Source organism: Ambystoma mexicanum, chromosome 3p (assembly GCF_040938575.1).
Source record: "Ambystoma mexicanum isolate Mex_15411 chromosome 3p, UKY_AmexF1_1, whole genome shotgun sequence".
In the NCBI taxonomy this organism is placed as follows: domain Eukaryota; kingdom Metazoa; phylum Chordata; class Amphibia; order Caudata; family Ambystomatidae; genus Ambystoma; species Ambystoma mexicanum.
The window spans coordinates 649553812-649574939 of NC_090925.1; the positions used below are offsets into that span (position 1 = coordinate 649553812).

The following is a 21128-nucleotide window of genomic DNA, read 5'->3' on the forward strand; positions in this document are numbered from 1 at the left end:
AAATTAGTAAAGTGAAATTGACTTACCTTTTTTTTTGTAGGTCCAGCACACACCATTTTATGTGGAGGGCAAAGGGGGGGTGAAGAGGGCTTGGGGGGGTTTACATAGTAGCCCCTTATCGTAAATTCTCATGTAACACTTATTTTACCCTCGCTACTTGAAGTGGCTGGTGGCAGTGGTTTAATCTTTCCTACCACTGTGCTTTTTACTGCAGACTGAACCCTCAGCTGCCGTACAGCACCCATGGGTGACTATTTTGTCAAAATGGCCCCTGACTTTGTCTTGCCTTTGACGGGCTTCAGCCCTGTGAGGGTGGGTCCCGAAACTCCCCTGTCCATTGTCTCCATGAGTCAGGACAGCCACCCTGCTGTGTGATTGACAGCCTAGGCTGTGCATGAATGGGAGAAACCTGCTTAAAAGGCGAGGATTTTGGGACTAAAGGCAGATTCGACCACTGGGAGGAACACCCGACGAAGAAACCGTGAACGAAGCTTGCTGCATCCTCCTGGACCTTTGAATTGCCTCCCAGTGAAGCCCTGATGCAGTGATGAAACTCCTTTTTAAAATCGACAGCGAAGCTCCGGAAGGGATGACTTCTTCCCTTGGGTTAGTGGGACCAACTAACCCAGAGACTAACTCCACTGGACCATCTTCCCCGACTGGCTGTACTTCTTCGCTGCTGCAAGAACCGAGTGCCAGGGGTAAAGACATCTGTAGTCGAGTGCACCGTCTGAAATCCGGCTAGAAGCTCCAGGAGTCACCCAAGGACCCTCCAGAAGCAGGCCGACAAGAGCTCGAGTCCCCTCACCAGAGTGCTGGACCTAAAGAGTGATGGAAGCCCAACCAGAATCCGACATCCGCGACGGTGCGGTTTTTGAAGTGCTGAAACGGCGAAGTGCCACTGAACCGAAAAGAGCCTGTAGTTGCTGACGACCTCCCAATAACTGCCGCAGGAGTCCTTCAGACGTCCTCCCTCTTGTCCCCACGACAGAGGCTCAGGAACAGAGTGTGTGCACCGCTGTAGCAGGACAGAATCGAGCTAGACCACTCGTCTCCAACCCAGAGCTACTGTTTAGACTTGGAGTACTAACCTCTGTCTTTTAGCTGTGCTTTTCTGAGTTGAGATTTGCAGTGGCTTACTTTCGGAGTTGATTACGACTCTGTTACTCAGAGGCTGACCAGTTTGTGACCCTACAAATGATTTTACTTTACAAACCCTCTAACTTTGTGCAAGACTTTGGTTCTAGGAAGTTCCTCAGCTCCATAGACTGTTTCAAATTGACTTTAGCTGTCCTGGCTCTCTGCATACTCTTCTAGCCCATTGACCTTGATATTTTTTGTCCCACATAGGTGGTAAGAATGTTACTGCTGGGAAAGGCTTGTCTAGATTTCAATGGAAGAATTAAGTGTCCTCACATATACTGATAACCTATTTAACCTTTGCCTTCCGTAAACCTTTCCATTCTGCAACCTCAGAATCTGGTTATCCCTGTCAAAGCCAAGCTAAAACAGACCCTAAAACCTCTTTAGGCCAACTGTCCACTTGAAAGTGGAAAAATCCATAAGCCCTTTGGGCATTATTTTGCCAATATGGACTTTATATGGGCTGAATAGTGTGTGGATATGTAACACTTACCCCAGTTGAAGAATGCATTGAATATAAAAGTGCTTTTCTCTACTGTTTATACATCTGTTTTCACATTGCTGTTTTTGATCCTTTGGTAAAACACTTGAAAAAACAGTGACTCACTTGATTAAAAATGCTCTCTATTTTATTTTTATTTTCACAACTTATGATTGCAAAGCTATTTGTGTAGCCAAATTAAAAAAAGCCCACTATGATATTAGTCCAGCGTTTGGATAATTCCTCTTGTTTTCAGTAAATGCATAATTTATAATGTCTTACTGACCTAATCCTGGAGGATCCGAAACTCTTATTGCATCTAAATCATTGCAATCCCAAATGTTTGTAGACAGGACGACCCTTTTGTATAGAACTATTTGCTAGCCTCTTTGTGCTGCCTATTTCGAGGCAGTCCCTCCTCCTGTTATAAATAGGGAAGATTTATCATTGCTATGAAAATCTTACCGAACAAATACACCCCAAAGTATAAGCCTTAGCAGTTCAAGGTGAGTCAAACAAGGTTTATACATTCAGAAGGGCAATATGCTATTCTGGGGGAATAAAAACAGTTTTGTTCGCTTTAGATTACAATAAGCAATTCAAGGGCAGTTGACCCCATTGGTCATAAAATAGTGTTATACCTTGTTATACCAACACTTGTTACAAGGATATCTTGCAACATTTGTAACTTTCTTCCATTTAGGAATGGATACAGTTACCACACCAATGTTACTTTTAAGAACATAGTTTAGAAGGAGTTACTTAACCTGTATACTTTTTGGAGGGGCATTTAGCTACTCAAGGATACTTATGAACACAGTAAACTACTCTAGATTTGCACTAAGCAATTCAGGGAAAGCAAAATCCAATTACAGTTTAAGAAGAGGAACAGCTATTCAAGGGTCAGTATAACCTATTGGCATGTGAACTATACACTACCTAATAGCTAGTTCAGGGAAAGCATAACTCAATTATATACTTTTAGAAAGACACAAAGTATTTCAAGGTAAGTGTGCAAGATGGACCCCAGCCAGCCCATAGGACTGGGGGATTCTGAACAGCACTTTAAGAGGAGCAGCAGCACCCTTGAGATAGATAGGGATGCAGATTCGTACTCTTGCACCAAATTAATAATGGCAACTCAATAGTTTGGCAAAGGAAGTCTGTTTAATGATGAGTGCAAAAAACAGGAGTTCAATGAATATCAGCAATTGCTCAATCTTCCTTCTCGCTTCAATTTCAAAACATACATAACATTTATAACAAAAACTTGTCTTCACTGACGTGTAACTCTTAAAACTTAGCATGAAATTTGAATGGTTCTAGGAAGGTAACTTTAATATAGGTACTAAATCTGTAAATGGTAACGGGGAGAGGGTAATGGATAAACAATGTCAGGTGGGGCAACTAAGCCCTTCCTTCAAAATGACTACTGTAAACGTCACTAAAAGTACAACGTCTCATTGGTTCTACTAACTATATGACCCTAGATTACACGGTCAACTATGATTGGGTTGTCATCAACCCCACTGTTACTTTTCCACTTGCACTTAGCAGCGTGCAGAATAGCCAGCCAGGTGCAGGGGGTTCGTCTGCACCCCAGCTTCCCTCCAATTATTGTTACAATCCATCACCTCAGTGGTCATGTGTCAATTATTTCTTTGTAGTTGGCCTCGAGTCTGCTTCTTGGTCTGGGAAAGTTAAGGCGTCTGGGTATGGAAAAGATCCTTGCCTAAGTCTGAAAGTTGCATCCCTTTCTGCTTGCATTGTCACGTGATTCCGACACCGTGAAATCGCCCTTTCCTTCATGCAATTTTGTGCATTTGATTTAATTCTGCCAGTTGTCTGCCATCTGTGGCTTATCTTGACCTTTCCGAACAGGATACTCTGTTCTTCTCTTCTTTTAATTGTATCCACTGTTGGCCTATTCCAGCTGATACAACCTTGGTTTCTTGGCATGGTTACATTCAGCCAAGTTTCTCTCGGTCTTTAATTCTTGATTTATTTGCTGCAGCACTCTCCTCGGGACCTTTAGTAACCTTTGGTTGATTCTGCTCTTGTGCGTAATGGATGTATACTTCTATAAAGTGCTCTTTTGAGGTAGATATATGTATAGGTGGCGCTTGCCGCAATCTATTTTACTACTAAGCATAAGCAAGCCTCACAATTTCTTTGCTTCTTGCAGTTAATTTGCATATGTACACGTTTAAACTGACTGAATATCTTCATCTTGTTTGTGGCATAAATTTCTTTATCTCGGGTTCAAGATCACTTATCCATGGTACTTTTTGTCATCATTCTCAGGTCATTATATCTTCTATATGTGTGTCAGTCCGGGTTCTTATGACATCACCATTCGTCTTCCTCCAGTATCTTCTTAGCTTCTTCGGGTATTACATTCGACATTCTGTCTCAATTGTCGATATGGTTTTCTCAGGTGTCGGTACTTCAATAGGTGCTGTTATTCTGATAGGTACTGGACAGAGCCCAACTGCAGCTCTCTGCTGGTTTATTTGCTCATCATATGTCACATATTTCGGCGTGAATGTTCCTGGTACTTCAAAAGGGGCAGCTGGAGTGCAAATTGTGCTCGACACTTCCTCTTCACTAGTAATGAACCATTATAATTTTAAGAATGTCATTCAGTAATTCACAGGTAAGACCTCATATACTTTTACGCAGGGTTACCAGCAACTGAAAGGCAAGTATTAACTCAGAGACCATTTTAGAAATGCACAAAAGTAGATCAGGGAAAGCAAACCCCAACAACACACATTTAGAAGAACACAGCTAATCAAGGTGGGTAAATCCTATTGGAAGGCTTCTCCACCTATTCACTTTAGAAATTATAAAACACTACCAAGTCTATTACTTTTTAGAAGAGTGAACCACAATTCAAAGCTAGTAAAATAATGTCTATACTTTTTAAAGGCGCAACAAGCAACTTAATGGTAAGTATTAACTTTTAGACACTTTGTAACCTATTCTATTACAGAACCAAAGTTACTCAACAACTCATTTACAAGTAGGTACTTTCAACACTTGTTATCCATTTAAAGACAGAAGTCTAATCATCAAAGTCCTTCCCTATTTCTAGAGCATGAGTTTTCTCGGTGGCAGAAAAGGGAACCTAGTAGTCTAGGAGCCAGCTGTAGGCAGGTGTTGTGGTCTAGATTGTAGTGTGGGTTGACTCCGAGCACTTGCTGCAGTCAGGTGGTGGCTCAGCTGTCCTCGCTCGTGATAGGTGTGTGTGTGCATCCTTTCTCTTGCAGCCACAGCTGACACGAGCAGGGCAGCAAAGTCATTGGGGTGATTTATGTGAGCAGTCGCTCAAGCGCGACTCTCTCCTTATGTACTTGTAATAAAGTACATCAAAGGCTCCTGCATCTTTTCTTCATTTTCCTGCCAGCACTCAACATAAACTGGCTGCCATCAGATTTACAGCCACCAATAAAAAAAGGAACTACCGAGAATTTCACAAGGAGGTCCACTGAAGGGTAAGGAGCATACTGCATCATTGCCCAGTGCAAGTTGCTGTGAGTAGATGGGGCAAGGAATGTTTGTGGCTGCGGGTTGCTGAAGGCTATACTTTTGAGTGGTAGCATTAAGACGCAGCGCAAGTTGAGACACGCTGTCGCACATTGCTACTAGTACTGTGCAGACCATGGAAGCCACTATTCAAGCTCTCCCACCCTTCCAGCCCACTACCGAGGAGCCCCAAATAGTATAGGAACAGTCAAAAAAACTGTTTGACACACATTTGATTGCCATAGGGGGCAGAGTATTTGACGCTGAGAGGAAACAGTCTGTTTTGTTGAACAGCCTTGGTGTGGAGGGGAGAAGGACTTTTGAGACTCTCCGTTCAGTCCCTGTTGGATATAGTGATGGTGATGCCCAGGATATTTATCTAGCAACAGAGCAAGAACTTTTGGAACAATTTGGGCCCTGTGTCAATGTTGTCATGGAACGCCATCTGTTTTTTTCTCGCCAACAAGGATCCGGTGAAAGAGTGAATTCACATGTTGCAGCTTTAGGAGGATTGATGAAGAATTGTAGTTTTGGCAACCATACAGACAGCCTCATCAGGAATCAGATTGTGCGCTGTACCACGGATAAAAGGCTACGGCGGAGACCATTGATGATTAAGGAACTGACCCTAGAGCAAGCTTTGAACATGGCAAAGCTTGCTGAGCAATCAGCAGCTTACTCTGCAACCTTGTCTGGAGCGTAGAAAAATGAAGTCCAACAACAAGACCAACAAAAGAGGGGTGAACTCCAGGAAATGCAGTGGACGGTGGAAACCTCAGAAACAACCCTTCCTGAACAAATCAAAAATCCATAAAATGTAATGTTTTGCATTTGGTGAAAGCGGACATTTATCCCCTTAGAAATGTAATGTGTGGTAAATGCAGAAAGCGGGGTCATGAAGCAAAATGGTGCAGAAGTGACAGATCTATAAATTATGTACAGTGTGTGAATAACGGCATGCAATTCTTACAAGTAGTAAATGGGTATACAGTGTTAGCAAATGATTTTTATATCGAATGCAGATTCATAGAATGTTTTATGAATAATAACATATACCGAATTGGTTTTATTTTGAACTTTTATGTTGAATACATTAACGTTTAATAAATAGTGCTAACATTGTATTAATTAAATTAACTGTTTCATACAATGCATAAAATATACATTAACAGTTTTATAAATTGCTATATCATATATATCCAGTAGGTGATGCTCTATCTGCAATTTTTCTCATTGGGATGTATAGGAACCATTGCAGCCATTTTGGATTTATTGTGTCGGAGTGGATGGAGTGTCCCTTTGGAGTTCCCTATTTTTTTGGATTTTTTTAACCTTTTTTTAAATGGATTGTTATTTGGATGTTTTTCTCATTTGTTTGTGGATTTTCTGGAATGTGCATTGGAGCTATGCTTTTTCGGTGGCATTCCTGAACCGTGGTTTGGATCTGTTCTTTTATTTCTCACTATTTCAGTATTTATTTTAGGTGTTCTTTAACTATGGATTCTTGTTATTTACTTTGTTTTTGGATGGCTTTTCCTCATTTGGATTTACTTGCTGTATTTGCTTCGTGTGGATATTGGGTGTTCCTAATTTTGACGTTTGGTAAGTGAATATTTCAGATTTTAACAGTTTCTATTAAATGCAATACTGTTCAGATAAGGTATTATTTCCTGCCTTTCAAATGCAAGTACACATTATTTCAATCTTTGCTGGTTGTTGCAATATTTTTAATTTTCACTGTGGTTTTCTCTCTCAAGAAACGTTGTCCAATTTGCATTTCTTGTTAAGATTGTTCCTTTTTCAGATGTTGCAAAAAGCACCATAAATTAGGATTGCATGTTTTGAACGATTGTTTGATTCCATTGTGCCATCCCTCCAGTTCATTATTAGTTTTTGCATTGTTGTGTATCACTGCTGAACCACAATGCCATAGATTTTTGCTAAAACGTGGTCTGCGATGTGTCCCACTTCGTGTTAACTGTCCAATCCATGTTGAATCAAAATAATCCAAAATTGGTTCTAAAAATTGTTCATTTGCTTCATAAAATTCAGTTTGTTTCAAAAGTTAATACTATTCCTCTACTTGATTCTCTGGTACAAAGGTACAAAAGCCAATGTGATGTTGTATTGAAATTCTAAATCAGTACATCTATTTTGCATTCCATTTTGCTGAATTTTACGCCATAATGATTGTGTAAAATGAAAAAAACATCCTTGATTTTTACTTATTCGGAAGATGTCTGATATCGCCGTGATTTGTTGGATTACAAAATCCAAAATGATTATTTCTGGCTCATTTGGGGTTATTCTTTCATGTATTAATCTATATATTTGCTTATAATTTTGCTCTGACTTGGATGGCATTAGTGCAAATATTAACAGCACTAACGTGTCTTCTGAAATCTCGTGCACACTGTAAAACTGGGAGAATGGTTTGAGGCAGACAGTGAAAGTCGTGTCAACTTGCCATTGTTTCGCTTATTTTAAAAATTCAATGTTTCTTGTGGTGCCGAAGATTAGCAATCGTTCTATTTTTTCGTTATCCAACAGTACAAGGTTTTCATTTCTTGAAGTCAGCAACAATTATGATGATATTTTAACATCTTGAAATCTATTTGATGCGGGGTGGGGGAGGTAATTGTGCTCTCTATTGTTTGCGTTTACACAATTGTCTTTATAGTAGTTTGACATTTGGCCTACCACGAGAAATGGTAAATCGTTGCATACCCATTTTATTATTGAGCCACTTGGCTCGTCTTCATTTGTATCTACAAATGTCTTCATTTCCGAATTGTATTTTTAATTACCACCTTGGTGCCATTTGGTATGTGGTTGTGTGTGCCCTCATGAATTACTTTCTGCCCATTTGTCACAGCTCTACCTCTGCAATTGTTCATGTGATAATCAGCACACATTTCCAATATATTTTATTGTTGTTTTCCTTTTCTTTGTTCATTATAAAACCTTTTATAACAAGCAGTTTTTTGCCTTTTTTGGACTCCATATATTCCAGGCTGTCGCTCATTATGTGAAACTCTAAAATGAATGAAAAACCTTGTTTAACTCAATGAAATGTCATTGTAGAAGATTTAGAATTCATCTAATGACCCATTTAAATGTTCGAAACATTAATGTTTTACTTCACTTTTACATTATTAAACTTACCTATTCATTTGAATGGGTTTGTTTTGCTTTCGGATGTGTGCTTCTGTCACTCTCATCAGTCAAGTCACTGCAGTGTTAACTCTCTCAATGAACTGTTGTTGAACCGTTGCTACTGTGTTCAAACATTCTTTCTCATTAGGGTCCTTTTCTCAGAGGTCTTTGTTTACTATCGAGATTGGTGTGTTTTGTTTTATGAACTGCTCTCATGTTTTTAATTGCATTTCGAGAAATAGGTTTTCGTTATATGATATTCATTGTAAAGTGGTTTCGATATATGGGTTTCGTTATAAAGAAACGTAACCAAGTAAATGATATTGTGATTGCTACTATAGATGAACATGATGCGGTCTAGTCTGATGGTCACGATTTGCGCATTCAACCTTCTTGACACTAGCCCCAGCAACCTTAGGGGAGTGACCAGAGAGCTGGGCCATAAACAAGCATGCCCGGGCCACGCAGCAGTGATGTGTGCATGAGCTACTAAGTCCCCGGAGCAGAGATCATTGCTGGGGGGGGGGTCCTGTGGCCATACCTTCATCGGCGCTCTGGGAACCTCCCGAGAAGCGTACTGATGCCTGCAGTGAATATGGAGACCCGGGCCACAAGGTGAATTATAACCACTTTGTTTGCGCTCCAGTTTCCTCACACAGAGGGCTGGGCGTGAGTCCCGAACACTGAAAACCAGGCTGAAAACCAGGCTGCAAGGTGGTACTTTGTAAAACTGTCTAAAGCTCTAGAATCCTCATGCGCAGAGGCACGACCTGAGCAAAGGGACCTGGACTGGAGGGAGCAACACAAAAAGTAGCCCTGTGGATCCCCATGCTGCGAGGCATCCCCAAGTTAAGTGGACTAGATGGGCAGAGGGTGCACAAGGACCGGGGAGAATGGTGTCAACATAAGGCAGCCCTTGTGTATCACAGGCATGAGAGATTGTGCACATTCAGCATACCTTTTGGGATAATGGCAGAGAAGACAGCAACATCCAGTTAACCCTCCTAGCCAAAGTGACAGTCTAGTGGACAGCATCTATACTGGGTGCAGGGCCAGAGAAGGACCAAGACAATAGCCCAAGTGTGCACAATTAGTGTTGTGTACTGCGGAGGACACAAGCTTTAGACGCATAAGTTTATCGTACAGAAATAGCGCCAGGAGAGGCATGGTGAGCCCCCACAGCTGTGTCCTCCGCAGTACAGCTGCCACACACACAGAGAGCTCCTGCAGTCGCTCAGCTATGACTAGGACACGGCTATCCACACTCAGGTAACCAGTGCAGAAGCTTGGGATCTACCCATACTATACTTTTCAAGTACAGAAAAAAAGCACAATTCACAGCTGCCAAGTCAAGGCCCAGAGAGGCAGGCCTGAAGTATATGTTGATCTAGCCTGCGCGACTCAAAATCATACACAAAAACAGGACCTGGTTCGTTGACCTTCCAGAGGAAGCGCAGGCATGGATGGATAGAGCAAAGCTATGCCCTGGAGGTAAAGAGGGAGACAACGCTGATGAGACAAAGGGAGTTCTACGCAACCAGTGGCCAGGAGCAGCTAGAGTATTCAGATTGGATTGAGGAGAGACGTAGCGCTCTAGTGACGGTGCCGCCGGGGGGACACCCTGAGGCAAAGGATCTCTTGCTAGAAATGAGACTCTTCCTGGAACACTGTGTAGCCGACACATGTTTCGACCCAACGGTGTTCTTCCAGGCTACCATTAGTAATTCCAAAGATATCAAACAAACATTCAAAAGCCAATTATTACTTGTATTTTTTTGTGTATTTAGTTTTAGAACTGTGTAAACCTTAACGTTAGTTATCGGTAACAATAGGTAAGTGTGAATTCTCTCAGATATGAGGCTCGGATGTGTAGCATTTGAGTATATAATTGGGCCTGATTAGGAACCCATTTACACCCCTTGTTAGGTTATCCTACCACAAGGAGGGCGATATACAAACACGTAGGCTGTGTACCAATGGATGTGGTAAGCAGCTTTAGCATGCGTATTCTGCACAATGGTAGCCAATGAACTAGGGGATAATATATCCCAGTATTACACTAATGAATAAAAATACACTGAATGATTAAGAGGACTATACAGCACAAGGGTGGGTTGGTTGTTGGCATGTTCAGACAATCCATGCACACAACGCTATCTGGTGAGAATTGAAACTGGCAAGCACAAGATGTGTTGCAATATTGAACCATGTTTGTTACTTGTGTTTGTCAACGTCAAGATGTGTTGTCTTCTCATTTTTTTCTTTCCTTTTAATTCCTACATAATCTTTTCGAATTCACCGAAAAACGGGATGTTATTGTGTTTGCCACGTTGTCTCCTTTGCTAATTATACATGCATATTCATGTTTGCCATTTCGACTGATTGTGTTTATTTGGACTTCTGTATTTTTACATTGGAGTAATGCAAATCAATCAATATGCTCGAATAATATGTATGCGCCCATGTGCGATTGGATTGCCCTACCTTCTAACGAATACTGTTTTGCCTATGAACTAAAATAATTGGCTTTTGAATGTTTGTTTTATATCTTTGGAATCACTAATTGTAGCCTGAAAGAAGACCATTGGGTCGAAACACGTGTATGCTACGCTTTGTTTTGATTATTTGCATAATTAAATACATTGCCTTTGCGCAAATTGCTGTGCAATTCTGTGTTTATAATTCTATAATTGAACACCGTAGGCACAGGTGTCCACCAATACACAAGCATCTGCTGCAGGCACACATTCTGTAGTTGAGGTAGTGGATCTCTGATTGCTTTGGCATAGACGAACGCACTGGACTCCGGCTGGTTGCCAATTTGTCTCATCTCTTCCTGGAACACACCTTTTTTGTGCTTGCTGACCTGGCTCCTTTCTTTGTACATGGTGGGGCCTCAGCAAGGAACATCAGGATGAAGAATATCGTCCTTGTGACTGCTGCAGCCACACCCCTTGAGTTCCTTTTCTTTCTAGGGGCACTTGTATTTGTGCCTATGTGCAGTGCATTAAGCTCAAGCAGGTCGGCTTGGGGAAAACGCGAGAAGCATATATTCCTGAACAATGGGAACGCAGCTGGTAATTTGTTTTTTGTTGGGGATGTTGGAGGGGGTTTCTTGTTCGTAGGTCAATGAAGATTAGTAGTGCATTACCATAGTGTGGATTGTCTCATAAGGAGGAAGCAGAAATGGGTGCCAGGAGGGGCAGGAGAAGCCTGGTAGAGGGGGAAGAGCCAATGGCTGAATCTGAGGGGTTTGAATGCATATGTGAAAAGAAACACTGACAGGACCGGCGGGTGGAGGCTATGGAATTGCTGAAGACATTAACCAATTCAGAGTAGCGCTCTAGTCCTCATCTAACATGGCGGCCTGCACTATAACATGGGGCTCCGCCCCTTCAGCCAGTGTGTTGTATCTGTTACCTCTTGTTACTTCGCTTGCACTCCTGTGCCTACTCTTGCGTATTCTCTTGTGTGTACAACCGTTCCCTGCTTCCCGGGCTTCCGGGATTCCTCGCTACGGTGTCTTGTGTTCTCTGTCCTTTCATACTTATATGGCGTCTTGCCGTTTTACCCCGCTACCCTGCTTCTGTTCGCTTGTAAAACTCGCTATCCACGCTTTTGTTTTCCTTACTTGCATTCACGGCGCCTGGCCGGTTAAACCCAGCAGCTTTCATTTCACACGCAAGCTGCTGCTTTTCTTTTGTCCTGCACGCGAGCTGCTCTCGCTACTTCCATTTTCACACTGTACTTTCACGGCGCCTTGCCGTTCTGCACGGCTGTTTTCATTCGTCTTACACGCGAACTGCTCTCGCTAATGTTTACTTTCATTTTGATCCGTAGCTTTAGCACCTTGCGCCTGTCAGTTCCTACTTGACTTTAGTTTCCATTTCTAACGGTGTATGTGTTCTTAACCACTGGTATTTTCTATTGCATTCTCCTGTCTGCCCTAGTGCTCATTCTCCTGAATTTCCGTTCATTCTATCCTTTCCGGTTTCTTCATCATTATTGAGCCCCTCTCATTTTGTTGGACAATTATCATTGCTGGACATTGGTCTTTGGAAGCTACTTTTCATTACATCCGCAACGCACCAGAACCAGGGTTTTTTCTGCCTTCTGGCTTTTTCCCCTGGGGCGAGGCTGGCCCCCATGGGGGTCCCCTGGGCAGGTTCTCATCTCTGTCACGGTGGCCTCTGGAGGGGCCAGACCTTATTTACACGAAAGAAGAGGTCGGAAACTAAAGGATAAAAGAAGAAGGATAAAAAGAAGCTTGAAGCTGCACTTAAGGATAGCACCTCCGAGGATTCAGGTGAGGAGAAGGGGGAGTTTGAACCTGAACCTGACAAACATGGTCTACTTGTACCTTAGATGTAAAGTGGACATAGCCATGCTGCAAGAAACACCTCGCGGCTGAGACGCAAATGCTACTGGCAAGGAAATGGGGGGTGGGGGGGCAGTATGGGTTCTAGGTTCTACTTACTCGGCTTATACAATGGGAGTTTTCATATGGATTGCACCCTCAGTACCATTTAAGGTCACCCATGTTAAAACGGATAATGAGGTTAGGATGGTGTTAGTGCAGGGCCTTCTTGAACAGGTGAATACATGTGTGGTCAATATGTACGCCCCCAACCAGGGGGGTGGCTAAGTTCTTCCAAAGCCTATATCCCAGGTTGGGCCCTTACAGGTATAGTAACATAATATGGGGAGGCAACTTTAATTGTATAATAAACCCTCTCCTGGATCGATCAGACACGAAATATACTAGACCAGCTCTGCCTGCAAAGACTCTGAAGACACTTCTAAACTCCTTTGTCCTGGTGGATGCCTGGAGAGCTTTACATATTGACCCCAGGCATTACACATACTACTCAGCACCGCATGCGGTGCACACGTGAATAGATTACTTTTTTATAGGATGTGAAATAGCTCATCTCATCATAGATGCACAGTACAAAGGCAGAGCCTTGTTGGATCACGCATCGCTTAGTTTGCAAAGGCAATATGTGCCACCCCCTGAGCTCAGATCCCTACGTGGCGACTCAGAAGCGAGTCCCTGCAGGACCCACCATTCCACGATTGCATCAAAGACGGCATCGCTGATTAGGTCTCGAATAACATGGGAAGTGTTTCTAGCACAGGGGCCTTTTGGGAGGTGGTCAAAATAGTGGTTAGAGGAAAGGTCATAGCGGAATTAAATGGGGTCCAAGCAAGCCTGAGCAGAGATTGGTCCATGGTCGAGGAAAGCATGAGACAACTAGAACAATCCCAGGAACAGCTACCGGACAAGAATGCGGAGGACTTTGCACTGAAATAAAAATGCATGGACTGTTGGGAGAGGTTGGGCAAACAGTTTTGCAAGATATACTGAGAGGCAACATAGAGGGCGATAAACCAGGCCTTCTGCTGGCATGGCTGTATAAAAAGGAGGATAAACAGGGGCCCATACACTGCATATTAACGAGCCTAAAAAACTGTGCCATACCCAGAAGTGCGTCAACAACGCGTTTGTGGAATTCTACCAGAACCTTTATCAGTAGAGATCCCGGACACCGAGGGCCCATATAGAGGGTGTGCTGGACGAGATATCACTTTCAGTGTTGAGTCAGGCGGCACAATATTGCTTTGAAACACCCATCTCCTTAGAAGACATACTAAGCAGGATTGTAACCCTGCCAACAGGGAAGACGCTGGGGTCAGATGGGCTCACTAGCGAGTTCTATAAGGAATACGCCCAGGAATTGTACCCTCACCTGTTTAGCACTTTTAATAATTCTTAAGATGCGGGGGCTCTCCCGCCAAGTTTGACGGAATCCATAGTCATAACTCTTCTTAAACCTCAAAAGTGTCCCAAGGAATGTAGCTCTTATAGGCCCCTGTAAATCCTCAATCAAGACAGCAAGATACTCACATCAATACTTACAAATCCAATGAAAAAGTTACATGATTTGGTGCTGCCGGACCAAATAGGCTATTTACCAGGACGGAGTATGTCCTGGAACTTGAGGCGATTGCATCATGTGATAGATAGCACAGTGCTCTGGGATACACTGTGTGCTATAGCAACCTTGGATGCAGTCAAGGCATTTGATTCCGTTAGATGGGACTGCCTCTATGCAACTTTGCACAGGTTTGGGCTCAGGGGGACATATCAAGTGGGTACAGTTGGTGTATACTAAACTGGTTGCTAGGGTCAAAATGGGTAAACATTTCGGAGTCACCACTGTTCTATGTCCTAGCCATGGAACGTATCGCCCAGTATCTTAAGACAGAATACAGAGAGGCGGCCATTGAAATAGATGGGACCAGGCATTTGATATCCCTGTATACAGATGATACGCTGTTGTACGTACAGAACCCTGAAGAGAATTTGGAATTGTTACTGGAAGCAATGGCACTCTTTGCAAAACTGTCAGGGATTACATTTAGCATGGACATATAAGCCCCGTTTCCCCTGCCGGGACTGTGCAGGTTAGATAGGTGTCCAGTCATTTTTTCGAAATACAAAAGTTTTGAATGACAATTTATTTGAAAAAAATTCGAAAGTTTGCCTTTCGAAACTTGGGTTAGGGTTAGGGTTGGGGGTGGGGGTGGGAGGGTGACGTAGGGTTTTGGGGGGGAAGCCCCCCCCCAATATACACTAAAACCTTCAATACGTTAGATGGAGCTGTCCAGTGCTGAAATTACAGGTCTGGACAGCTCCATATAACGTTTCAAAGTAAAAAAAATAATAAAAAAAGGCATTTTAATGCCAATATACACAAATAACTGAAATGTTAAATGGCGCTGTCCAGTCCTGTAATTTCAGCACTGGACAGATCCATGTAACGTTTCAACGTTACAAACAAAACAGCACTGAAATGCTACTTTTAACATGTAAAAGTGCATTTCAATTGAAACCAATCCATGACTATTGTCGACGGATTAGTTTAGAAAGAAATGCACTTTTGCATGTTAAAAATAGTATGTCAAGACTTTTGTTTTCGAAACTTTGACCATAAACCGGTTAGATATTAGGGCCGTGCCTGCGCTTGTCCTCCGATGGGAAGTGACTACTTTTAGGTATCTGGGAGTGAACATGTATCATGAGCCTTGGGTAGAACATGCACAGAACACGCAAGGGTGTTGGAGGGTGTGAAGAGTTCCATGAAGTTTTGGGCTAGACTATCCCTTTCACTGATGTGGAGGGCAGCCTTGTTGAAGATGGTGGTGCTGCCCAAGTTGCTGCATTTTTTTTCGTAAAGGTCTCATTCTATATACCCAAGTCCTTCTTTAAAACTTTAGATTGCATCTGTAGAGGGTTCCTATGGCAAAATGGGAGGAATCAGACAGCACTATCACTATTGCACAGACCCCAGGCTGAGGGTAGCATCAGGGTTCCGCAGTTGGAACTATACAATGTGGCTGAACAGGTAGTTTGTAGTGGACTGACTGGCTGATGACAGTGCTTCAGGAAACCCTGGTGACGCCGTTGGCCACATTTGGTGTCCCTAGGGGTGAGAAAGTGGGATAGAGCTTTGGCGGCAATGGGACTCACAGACCCAATTTCATTGCAGATTCCACTGGTATTGATGGTAGCAAGCTCAACACAAAGCAGGAGGAGTATACGCACCAAGTGGGAAACTAGTGGGGTGGCCATAATAGGGGACCTATTGGAGGATTCATCATTTATACCAGTTTCAGAGCTGGTGGAACGCACTGGATTACATAAGGGCCAATACCCGGTATATACCACAATCAAGAGAAACATAGCACGTAGATGGCACGAATATAGTGAACTGATGGAAAAGCAGGCAGTAGTGGATGACCTTTATGACATAGCTGAAGGGGAGCACACTATATTGCGGCTATATGAACTCTTGCTGACTAGTGGGGCTTCCCCCCTTCCCTCCAGCGACACAGAGTAAATTGGATGAAGACTTGGGGGTAGCGTTCACCGATGTACAATGGGGGCAGGTTCTGGGATACCACAAAAAGTGTTGCAGAACGCAAAACTGCAGCTTATACAGCTGCTGGTGAGACAGAGCATTTATGACCCCTCACAGGATCTTGCGGTTCCCAGGTGCTGTAACGCAAGTGTGTCCTGTTGCACATCTTTTGGGCATGTTCAGTAGCAGGGCTACACTGGCACAGAGTGTCGAGCAGACTGCGCAGGGGGGCGGGGTGAACCTAGATGTGCTTTCCCCAGGGGCATGCTTGCTGGACTACTTTCTGCGTCCTAAGGGAGCAAAACATGTTTACAAGTTGAAAGATTTGGCGAGTATCCTCCCGAAACGTAGAATAGCCATGGTGTGGAAATGTCTTCGTGGTCTAGTGGTGGAGGATTGGAGGCGGGACCTGAAGTGGTGGGTGATGGCCGAAACCGTGGCATTGAAGAAGGCAGTATGGGGCAGCCAAGGTGAGGCCACGGCAGGTATCGCAGCATGGGACACCTTGTTACATTCTTTGTTTGTGGCGGAAGCCATAGAGGGATGAGAGACGGATTGAATTGATAGCGGATTTAGGAGTTTCACATTCAGTATGGTATAGGTTCTAACCTATCTGGGTTGACGCTACATGAGTGCTTTAGGCATCGGGGGGATGGAGGGGTGGGCAAGGAGAGAGGGTGTTGGGAGTAATGTTTTGCAAAATGTTAAACACAACAGATGTTGATGTTGTTCTGTTACATGTTACTGGTTGTAATACGTTAAAACCAATAAAACAAATGTAAAAAAAACAAACAGCGGCTTGAGTCGGAGGTAAGAGGGGATTGCCATGGACACCTATGTAAAATCAACACTCTAGCGACTTTCTGGAATAAGGTAAGCAATTCCCCCCCCCCCATCCCAACAGTACCTTAGGTTTGAAGAAATCGTTTGTGGTGGATGCTCCGCGAAGTTGCAGCTCTGGACCCGACCTATGGATTCCTTGGTCTGATGACGAAAAGCAGGACAATGGACGGTATCTCTGAGCAGCAGTCTCAAGGGAGGACCTTCAGCATGGCTTTCATCAACTTCTTTGGTCACTCTGCGGTTTTGGCGTCTTTTTTACATGCAACTAAAGACACGATTTGCACAGTCAATCTTCTTCGGTTCCTGCAGACCCACACTCTGATGAGGGGGTCTGGATGAGTTAGATTGGGTCTCTGGAGTGTCCTTGAGGGTGAAGCAAAGACTTGGACAGATTCAGCCTTTCCACAACAATGCGCTCGAAAATGGGCAGCAGGTGTCCTGGTATTGGGGTTCTGCAGCTATGGAAACTCATAGGACCTCGGGAGATGGTTCAAATCAAAGTTCGTCTTGGGACTGGGTGTTCCCACCAGACAAAGGGAAGGAGCCATCCTCTTCGGAGTTCCTCTGTTGCACAGAAAGCGTTTTCAGGAAAGTAGTAGTCGCTTCACTGTATTGCAAAGGATCTGCATGTGTCTATGGTCGTCTACTGCGGTTATTTCAGCTTCCAGTGGTCGACTTGCTTTTCACTCCAGGAGCCTCACATTTTATACAGTTCCAGCACTCACTCCTCTGCAATCTTCCTCAGCAGTTTACAGAACGGGGCATTTGGCTGTCCAATCAGGACAGCCAGACCCTCCCCCCTCTCCCCCAGTGGGAACTGGCCCCATTCAGGCACTCTGGCAAAGGAGAGGGGGGTGGAAGACTCCTCCCCCACTTCCTGCCTGCCCAGGCACTCTGTAGACTAGGCAAGGACACCGAAGGGTTCCCACCAATGGAAAAAAAAACCACACACACACACAACCCCCCCCCCCCCCCCTCGAGGAATGGTAGATGGGCTGACAAAGAAAAAACACGCTAGTAATGGTGAAAAAAGAAGGGAGGTACCAAGTGGTTCCCCCTTTATTGTGCATTACCGTGGCTATGGACATAGCCTGCGGTGGAAAAATTACACAATAGTTGGTAGAACACTGCCACCAGCCCTAACTAGGAGATTGTCTATGTGACTAAAAAGTCACAGGATCAGAGGGAAGGGGAATATTAGGTGTCCCTTTGGCACTCCACATAAGGTGGTGTAGAGGAGGAGCCAAATACCGCCATCAGAAGCTCCACCCCCATGTTGCCTATATGTTGAGAACCGGAAATTGCGACACGTGCAGTACCAGTGAGGGTGCCTGTACCGCAAAGAATTCTTGAAACACGGTATCCATTGAGAAAACCCTATATGCATTCACGAAGAAACAATGGTCTTCTGGACAGAGTTCCAGAAGAAGTGTGAAAATTAATGAGAAAGAGGACTGGTGACGACATGCGAAGCAGAACTGACACACCCTGAAGAGACATAAAAGACAAAAGAATATAGACATTCTATAAGATCTGAAGAGGAGGTGTTGAAGATTAGCAACATTTCGGGATCACAATGAAGATGCTCGTGCAAAGAAACGCTGAATCACAGAGGAAGAAAAAGGCAGCGCTTCTCAATTGAACAGGACGGAAGACACCAACTGAGTATCCCGACCCACCAATACTGCTGTAATCTGCACCCCGTGTGGCACCCACTGTATGGCTCTGTGCCGGACGGGAGGAGGTATAGCCCCCTGTATCGTGGCCAAGACTGGGTTTGCCCTCCGAACGTGCTGTGACACCACACAGGGATTCCAGCTCCCGTCCCCATGATATGCTTGCACGATGGAGGCACCAGACTAGGGCTATGTGAATCCCCCAAGTGGAGGAGGGCTTTGTGGGAGAGGGGCCACCAGACGTGGCGCACCTCGCCCATGATTGAGCATGCAGGCAGGGACCGAGGCGTGGCTGCCTTACGCCCTCGCTGCCACGCAACAGCATATCCTGTGCTGCGGAGTCCGGCAGCCCCGTCCCCATATGAGAGACTACCCGGGCTACTGAAGCGCCCACTGTGGCTCATGCACAAGATAATGCCCCCCCCCACACCCCTGGGTCCATACACCCTTCCCTCTCCCCGAGGGGATAGCAACACTAACATGTCGCACAGGAACAGTAGTACCCCAGACAACTATATTAAAGGCACTGTTACCGCACGAGGCCACTCCCCACAGACTGGCATACGCTCAAAATATGCCGTACTAAAAGAACCACGCTTGATGTAAACTCCCAAGGGCACTACTGCCACGTACTTGCACTTAACAGGGGACTGCAGAGATAAAGTAAACTGGAGCAATTATCCTGCGTGCGAGTCCAGCGGGCTGATAGGCAACACTTTTAGATACTGCTGAGGGGCAGGCCGCGGTGAGGACACTACCTATTTGACCTGTAGGGGTCAGACTCACACTGACCTGTGTGAACCCATACACTGCCTGATTGGATCCACGTTCTCTTGGCATAACTGGCTGGGGCTGGTCACCGGATACATCAAATGGGATGCCAGATCACTGTCCCCTAGTGAATATCGCACTGGCCACGCGCGGGGCACAAGACGATATCGTGGAATAATCGTGCTCTCCACCCTACCCGAGTCAGTACATGGATGCACCCCTCCACATCACCAAAGGGATGGAGGCGCCGGGACACGGAGAATAACGCAAAGTCTAGCTGGTGGGGGCAGCTAGACTTTGTGGCACCAGTGCCACATCTGGGAATACCCTGCAGCATCTGTTGGCTCATATCGAGATGCTCTGCATACATGTAACAGCATTCCCAACGTGATACCAGAAGACAGACACAGCTATCCGCCATCCGGCCACCACCCCACAGACCAGCGTATGCCCAAACCCTGCTCAGCAAAATAGGAAGCGCTGTGGTCGAGGTGATACCTCTGGTGAGGCACAGGCACACCACTTGTGCGACGAGCGAAACCTCTGGGAAGGGACGAAATGGTGGGCTAACTAGGTGAGCGAGACATACAGAACTGAAGGGGGGATATTATTAGTTACATTTGAGGATCACGCCGCAGCCAGGATATTGCCTACACTGCTTGCATGAACCCAACCCATACTGGCTTGTTATACGCATAAACTGCCTGACTGTCCTCTCGGCATAACCAGATTACAGGGGGAATACTAGTCCAACACCCCAAATCTCTTCCGAGATTAAGACGCAGCTAGACCACTTCTAAGAAGCTGCAGACAGAGAGCTTTGTTACTTTGATAGGCCCATGTCCCCACGCAGATACGGCGATCAGGATAAGGCGCGCAGGCTCCTGGCACAACTGGTACGCACCGAAAAGGGCAGCATAACCATCCCATTTATTGCCAGGCAAGATGGTGTGGTGGTCACTACCAAGGACGAGGTCAGCAGGGTATTCAACTATTTCTACAGCAGCCTATACTCACCCCAGAGCGAAGCTACTGACAGAGATAGACAACTACCTGGCCACAATACCAACAAAATTACTGTTGGAGGAAACGTGCAACGCTATCGAAACCGCCATAATGATAGGCTGCAATAAAGGACAACCCCGGGTGGAAGGCGCCTGGCTCAGGCGGATTTGGAGCAGAATTCTATAAAGAGTTTGCGGAAACGCTGCCCCCCCCGCCCTTCCTGGTAGTGTGGACCAAAGCCCAAGACAATGCCATCCTCCCCGAATATATGCACAAAGCCATCATAACCCTGCTCTTTAAACCCGGGAAGCCCCCCAGAGGATTGCATATCCTTTCGCCCGCTGTCCCTCATCAACACTGACGCGAACATTTTCGCCAAGGTTCTGGCGTCCCAACTTAACCCAATGATGCCATACATGGTCCATGAGGATCAAGAAGGATTTGTATTGGGTGTGTTGACTGCGTCCAACATACGCAGGTTTTACAATGTGCTAGCCGGGATCCCAGCGGAATATAATGGGGTCGCCATATCCCTGGATATGAGGAAGGCCTTCGACACAGTGTATTGGCCGTTCTTGTTTAGGGTGCTCCATAACTATG

At 44.8% G+C, this 21128-nt stretch overlaps 1 protein-coding gene across 5 annotated transcripts in view; it reads right to left on the reverse strand.

The window, feature by feature from the left end:
* FBXO38 (F-box protein 38) overlaps positions 1-21128 on the reverse strand; it is a 1054306-nt gene that overhangs the window by 624531 nt on the left and 408647 nt on the right. The gene's annotated exons all lie outside the window — the stretch shown is intronic.